Genomic DNA, 8,116 nt, shown 5'->3' with positions numbered 1-8,116 from the left:
AATAAAAAATATATATTTATATAATTTTTTAGTTTCTTCTTATACTTTATTAATAGGGAACCGGAGAAGAGAGGGGCCCAACACACGTCTTTTGCGGGGGGGCCCAAAATTTCTAGTTACGCCACTGATGATGTCTCATAGCTTTGCATTAACTTCTCAAATCCAGGCTTTCAAAAACACTAACGCTGTAATGAACCCTTTGGTGTTGGTAACAGGGTCAATGACCACTAAACGTCAAAAAATCACAATATTTATCCCCAATCGTATTTTTGTGCTAGTTTACGTTTTAGGAGTGGTGGAAGAAGTATGCATCTCAGGCTATTAGTGTCCGTACTTGATGCAGGTGTAATATTTCCCGCATAAAAATCCCTAACATCACAAATGGCAAGAACTGATTAACCCGAATGAAACCTGCCGCTTCTATCCTCACGTAGTTGGCCGGCAAGCCGTTTAGCCACATTTGGTCCTAAAAAAACCCTCGACTATGAATAATGCAACTATTTATTTCATACACGTATACGTGAAAGGTACTGCAAAAGCCGTTGACAGATTTGACGAATTGCGCTTGCCACTGCTAAAGCCTTCTCATTAAACCGAACATTGCACGTCGGTAATAATAATAATTAGATATTCGCTAACGATTTTGCGTCGGTATTAATTTACTTGGGATTTTTGTTAAAAGTCACTTGCCCATAATCGATGGCTAAAACAGTCGCCTACGAGTTGTCTCGAATAAATCACTGCGAAAACGAATCCATATTGAAGAAAACAGAAGCTCAATTGCGATAATTCTAATTCGATGGTCGATTTATGGTAATCAGGGACTTTACGCGGCAGGAAGACGCCATAAACCCAGCCTGGTAGTTGGGTCTGTGTTTTTTCCACCCGAGACAATGGAGACCCATCAAAAGCACCGACAATGCTTTGGTAATTTCTATATTTGAAACAGTCCCTTTCTAAACTGTTATTATCATGCCTCCGTCATTTTTTTATTGAAATTAGCCATCCAAGTAATTTAAAACAATGATGCGGTGATGGCGCTTTGTGTAATTAATATAAATAGCCATTGCTCATTTTTTGTGATTTATTTAAAAGCCAGTCATCAATCATCCACTATTCATTCCACTAATGAGTTTTAAAAATAGACTCGATTTTGGTTGCAATTAATTTATGGGAGGAGCAATTTTTTATTGTTGCTTGTAATATCTCGAAATAACCACAATTAGTTACTATCCTGTAAGACTAAAATAAATAAAGGTGAGTTCGAATCATTGCGATCATTAATCATTATACGGACAAATGAGAAAATCATGTCGGAAGTGTACGGTCAATGTTTTGCAAGAAAAAAACTAGTCAAGTTCTCGTATGGGCGAAAAATTATGATTTATGGGTCGGGGCCCTCCAAATTTGTCGCAATTTACACATCAATGCTATTCGCCTACGAAATAAATTATTTTGTTACTTTTATTAATTTATGTATAGTGTGGGTTAGAACAGTGACAAATAATTTTGTAATTAAAGGCCGGTAAATTGGGTTATAAATTTTCTTGAATCTTTTAATAGATTGGCGCTGGGATAACGTTGATTAGATACAGAAGCTGCTTATAAGATTAGTTGTATTTATTGCTAATGAGAAGAAACTTGGACTTGGATTAAATTATAAAAAATTGTCACAAATCTAGTTGCAATAAAAATTAAAAAAACAACTTTCTCTATCGCCTACAAAATTCAATTTTTTTTCCTGGATAAGCTTCGTTGGTTGGTATAAGCCAGAATTTCATTCTTTTATCAGGTTTTGTCATCACTCGTATTGACATTTCTCATTACTGCCTCTATAATTAAAATAATTTATTGGTAAAAATAAATTTGAAGTAATAAAAGCCGCGTCCCACTGAGTCGCGAAGCTTATCTTCCTCCAACCCAACAAAACCATTTTCTGATTGTTATTCATTCTCAATATGGCGTCTGAGAGGCGTATCAAATCCAATAATCGTTTAAATTTAACGTTTCATGTTAAACTTCCCAAACCGCTCCGAATTTTTATCATTTTCCACCTTGACATTAATGCCGTGTAAAGATTTACATCGCACAATTTGCATAGAATAATTCACCGAGTTTATGCTTATTGCTTTTGAGCTTTTTGTCTTAGCGGAGTCGTGCAATACTAATGCCCCTTTAATCCGCAAACAGTCTCTCCATCATGCAAACAACGTGGGAATCATTTCGCTGGCGTAATAAACAACGAAATACACGCAACGGTATTTCATCTTTTCTATAACAGAAAGTAAAAGTTCACCACCCACTTTTTGTGGGTTCGAAGCCCACATTAACTCGCTTAACCCTTTTGGAAATCGGTAGGTGTTTTCCGACGGGTCAAACAACTTCGCTTTCAGACCTCGACTCGGACGAATATGGCAAAATTAACACTTCGGACATGGGAAGATAAACAAAGAGAGACGTTTTAGTCGATTTGGGTGTTCCTTATTACTACTTGGAATCGGAGGTTTTAGAACAGAGCCGGACTAAAGAGCAAATAGATTTTGTGATAAATAGTTTATAGCCCAGATTAGATACCGATTTTTGGTCGTTTCTGTCTTTCTGGCTACCCAAGCGACTAAATCAATTTGGAATAAAAAATAAAATTAATAGTTTTCGAGTAATTAATAAATAGTGATTTCAAAGAGTCAAAATTTTGGGCGCTTCTGTAGGCTAATCTGTATTTTCTTTCGTGTTCTCTTTTTTCTGTTGAAAATACAAGGTGAAATCAAAATAAATACACATATTTGAACGAAAGCACAATGAATCGTGTTTGTGCTGATTATTCGCTTTTTAGTGGTGCAAAATCCTCTTCAGGGATCCCAGTTGCATGTAAGAGTTATCAGTATCCACAAAAAACTTGAACTTGAGATTGGAGTAACTCCTGATATACCTTTCATTACAAAAGGAGTCGAGAATTAACTAAAATTAAAACAATTTTAATTCATTAAGAAAGTTAAAATGGAAATTTTTAAATGTAGAATTGTAGTCCTTTTATATCAAAGAGTTACTACTTTTTTATCACTTATAATTTCATTTGGTAGTTACAGTTTCCGAAAATATAATTTTCTTACGACCTTAACAAAAGTAAGTTTTTCGACCGTAATTTCAGAAAAGAAAGTGACCAATTACCTCCCTCATCAACAAAATTACGAGAAAAATATATGTAACCTCTCAGGGACGTAAAAATTTTACCTCCTCCATAGAAACGGGAAAACATGCTGCTAGATTTAATGGTAAAACTGGCAAATCTTTCTCTGGATCATAGGAAAAATTATATCCATTACATTGTAGAAAAGTGTTTTTTCCACTTGTGGGAGGAAAAGATACACTTTCCTTTTTTCCTTTCATAATACAAATAATCTTATCAATTATTATTCAATATGTACCATCAGGAGAATAGAAAGTATGAAAATAAACGTTTTTGCTTAAACTATATATTTTTTGGAAAAACTAATAGATGAATAAATAATAAAGTACTATAAAAATGTGTTTTATCAAGAATAAAATTTTTCTCTTGTTTTTTAGTTCTACAAAATTTTTTATTTTTTTAAATGGCAACCCACTATAAATATAAAATTATTTTTCTCATAAAGGTTATGATCTAAGGATTACAACTATCTACTTTATATTTGTTTTTTTTTTAAATTTTTTTACATAAATTGCAATTTTGACAAATAAATTGCATAACTCAAATACAAAACAAATTTTTTTCTCAAAATACGATCACATTTTTTATATTAATTATTATTTTCTGGAGGCAAATGATTAAAAAAACCGCTTGGTTCCATATTTTATATTCACCCTGTATATATTTCGAAACTAACCGTTTTTAAAAAACGGTTTTTGCAATTCAATTGTAATGATAAGAAAGTTTGAATTTGTATGTATTTCGGCCTGCATTTCTTTCTCTTCCTCGCGTTTCAAGGATCTTATTTTTTTAATAATCACTTTACTTGTCTATTCAAACCCTGTTCCAAATTCCTCGAGTAATTCCGGCAGCCTATCTCTCCTAATTTCCCAAATTAGAGACATGTAACCATCAATTTAAAAAATACTTAAACCACTTACCTTCATCCTGTAACTTTCTACAACGACATAAATTACTTTGTGTTTACTTAATGTTACAATTAGGCATAATTATCGTGAAACAATCATTTACTATCTGGTAGTTTGTTTAATGAATAATTAATAAATTAAAATTATTTTTTTCAGGAATCTTCTCGTAAACCACAATATGCGTAAAACAATTACCATACTTGTGGTTAATTATTTTTGCAATAATTGCTATTTGTTTAAGTGATGTCAGGCTGTGTCAACCATCGACATTGAGAATTTATTGTGGTAAAAAGAATAAAAATAAAGTGCAGACAAAATCACGCCTATTTATAGGCATTTTAAAATTCTGTACATGCCCAAACCCGCGAAAACTTATTAAAATTTTGCTCAGGTTGAGAGGTTTTCCCCGACAAATTTTCGGAAATATGAACCTGTTATTAGTTGATTTTTTGTGTCACGTTTGACCCTTGAGAGGTCATTTTTTCCGATATTCTGATCCTGTGAGGTCTTTAAACGTTAAACAGCAACGTTTTAATGACACATCTCGTCTTCTTATCTCCCGAGTTGTGTGCAAAGTGCAGAATCTCCGTAATTTTCATCCCATTAAACGCATGCAAAACATACCTCGGGAATAGCAGTGATTTAATTTTTTCGCAACGATGTAATGACCACAAAGCATCAATTTTGCTATAGCTATCAGCGTAATTATTGTTGTTGTCGGTGGAAAAATGCACCGTCAAAACACTCGACTTAATTAAGGCTGGGCTTTATGCGAGATGAGATGACAGACGCCCACAGGATTAGCGTTTTGATGGTAGAATATGTAGAATTTGCTTAGATTGTACGAAGGTTCCCACTCGATATTGCCCACTTATGCAAGCTTCACCTTGCGATATTGCGGTAATAACGAAACCATCAATTAACGGCAATTTATTTAATAATATGAATTTTGGACGGGATATGTATATCTCCACGATTTTGAGGAAAAATGTCGTTTTTGCAAAATTCTAAATTGTGAAATGGGTGGCGTCTCAAGGCTAGAAAGTTATTTGGGTATTGTTTGTCGGGTTTGCATCCTTGGACTCTTTGGGTTTTGTGCATAGAAAAATTAGTTATTTTAGAATTTTCTCACATTTGAGACTTCTAATTTGGTACGTGCTGAGAAAACGAGTAGATCTGCCTTGAACTTTATTACAATGTTGTGGTATTTAGTCATGAAGTAAGAGACAATTAAAAATAACTTTTGATCTTGTATTTATGTCGATTTCAGTTTTAATTTAGTAAATACTTTCAAAAGTTTTAAAGATCACTATTGAAAAATGATTTATTTATTGTGTGAAATATGAAGATTTTACAAAAAGATTTGAAACAATAGAGTTGATCAAAATCTGGTCTTTTTCTCAAAATTTTATTGAAGAAAACTTCAAAATATAAGTGGAGATTTTTTAAAGTGTTACTCCAAAGTTCTTCAAGTTCACTTTTAAGAAGTGTTTTACTGGTGTCTAGCATTTATTTTCTATTATCTTAATCACAAGGGGCATTTAGAATAAAAGAGAAAAACGATTAAAAAAACAAAACAATGTTGGTAAAAAAATTCCGTTTTTTCCAAAATTTCATTCTTAAATCTCCAACCCTTGAAGAATATCTAGGTATTTTAATTAATTTAAACTTTATTTTTAGTTTATAAAACTCAAACATGTGATAATTGAATTTCTACAAAATTAGACATAAACATTACTTATAATAATAAAATTTCTTAAATTATTCAGATTTTCAAAAACCCAATACTTGGAACCAAACATTTAAATAAAATTAATAATGAAAATGTAAAGAGAACTAAAAAAATGTAACAATAGATATTTAGTATACAAGACGATAAAAAAATTGTTTTTTCACGAGTAGATAAACAATCTTTATCGTCATGTGTCATATTTCGCTTTATTTTGTAGGTACTCATCTATCAGAATTTTTTAAACAGTAGATAAAAATTACTTTATTTCACAAGACGATAAAAGACTACTTTATCTACTGAAATTAGTCGATAAAAGCACTCTTTAACATTGAGTACAAAATAATAGTTATTTATTATACAAGACGATAAAAAAATTGTTTAGCTACGAGTGAAAGGGTTAAGTTTACGAGTGACGAAGTCACGAATGGACTTTTTTCACAAGTAGATAAACAATCTTTATCACCGTGTACAATATTTCGTTTTATTTTGTACTCATCTGCCAGAATTTTTTGAATATTTAAACAGTAGATAAAAATTACTTTATCTCACTATACGATAAAGGACTACTTTATTTACTGAAATTAGTTGATAAAAGCACTCTTTAACATTGAGTACAAAATGAAAGTAATAATGGCACATCGAGCTTTCATCATTTACAACAATTTGCAATTAACTTTTTTTCTATTGCTTTCAATTATTGAAGAAAAATGACAGAATTTGGGGTGAATTTTGTTTCTTCTTTATTTTATATATTTATATATCTTTTAGTCATTTAGAATAGACATTAAATCTTAAATAAAATCTTAAATAAAAATTATCTTGGTACATAATATCAACATTGGCAAGAATTCCCACCAAAAATTAATAAACCTTTAAAATGTTTTTTTCTAAATAAGCCTAAAACTGTCACAACTTGAAATTTCATTTCAAATTTTGTTAATTACTTTGGGCCGCGACAACAATAAAAAAATAAATAGGGATAAATCTTTTGATTATTATGATTCATCATGATTTGCTAATAAAATCTAAAATTATTGTGTGTTAAAAAATGAGTAGTAATTTTTTATTCAAATTAGTTTACAGGTTTGTCGCTTTAACTGCCTCCTAAAAATAAAAAATGTAGCCAGTAAAATAACATCAGCTCTAAAATTACTATTGTTTCCATGCAAAAGGAATATCAAATTTATGTCTCTGCGAGATACGTTATTTGTCATTTGGCCATAAAAACCCAGAACAACCTACAGAGAAATGTTAACAATTGTCTAAGAAGAGATGCAATAACTTAGGTCATCATAACATCAAAGAATGTAGCAATGGTTTTCCAGTTACATTTCTTGTTATGTCGCGTTTTATCGACGTGAAATGATTTTTGCGAATCGGAGAATTTTTCGGAAAATGTCAGTGTGTGGATGTAGTGTTGAGTCATTGCGGTTAATTTTTTCTTCTGACAATCATTGAACTCGATTTTCTCGATTTCGCCTATTGAAATTTTTTTCGACATTCCTTTGCGATAATCCAGCGCAAAATTATCCATTATTAGGCGATTTTTTCGCACATTTCGATTATAAAACAATAATATCGTGGAGCGAGAACATCACGTTCAATATAATTACACCGAGATGGCACCAAGTGGGTGTAGCATCCACCAACAAATGTGTATTCCTTTTCTCTTGAACTGGTCGAGTTCAGTGTTCTTCAAGGTCCATCAAGGACGAGTTTTGCCTGACGTCATCCTTACGGACGCTCCAAGAGATCATCGGATAACTATCGGAGCAAGGTTTTTTCAACTTTTTATGCAACGGTTTCACTTTTCTCATTGGCTTTTGCCGCAATTAAGTCTGATTAATATTGATAACGTTCACAGTAAGTTGCTAATCGCTGTGAAAATGACATAATTACGCCAATTACACCAGGAAAAAGTACGACTTTTTACGCCTTCTAGAGTGTCCTTCAGACGAAATCGCTGAAGCTCTCAAACTAAGGATGGGAGTTTATTAGTCTGCGTGCACGAGGTTTAGGGCCAAAGGTCACGGCTTGAACGGCCGCTTGATTGAATTATTACGGCATGTTGCCGGCCATTGTGCAGGGGCGGGCTGACATTACAAGAAACTGTCAGTATACCAATAGGCAGGCCTCTTGCGTTGCAAAGGTACAAAATGTTCAGAAAAAACATGAAACTTGAAATTTTTCTTTTTTTTTTCCAGAGTATTGTATTAAGGAATCACCTTTTCCAGACATTCTGAATATTTTACACACTAGAATTGTCACTTTTAGTAGTTACTTTACCTA

Source organism: Tribolium madens, unplaced genomic scaffold (assembly GCF_015345945.1).
Source record: "Tribolium madens isolate multiple individuals breed KSU strain unplaced genomic scaffold, Tmad_KSU_1.1 Scaffold_19;HRSCAF=116;Tcas5.2_LG9, whole genome shotgun sequence".
In the NCBI taxonomy this organism is placed as follows: domain Eukaryota; kingdom Metazoa; phylum Arthropoda; class Insecta; order Coleoptera; family Tenebrionidae; genus Tribolium; species Tribolium madens.
Note: the sequence above shows the minus strand (reverse complement) of the source record.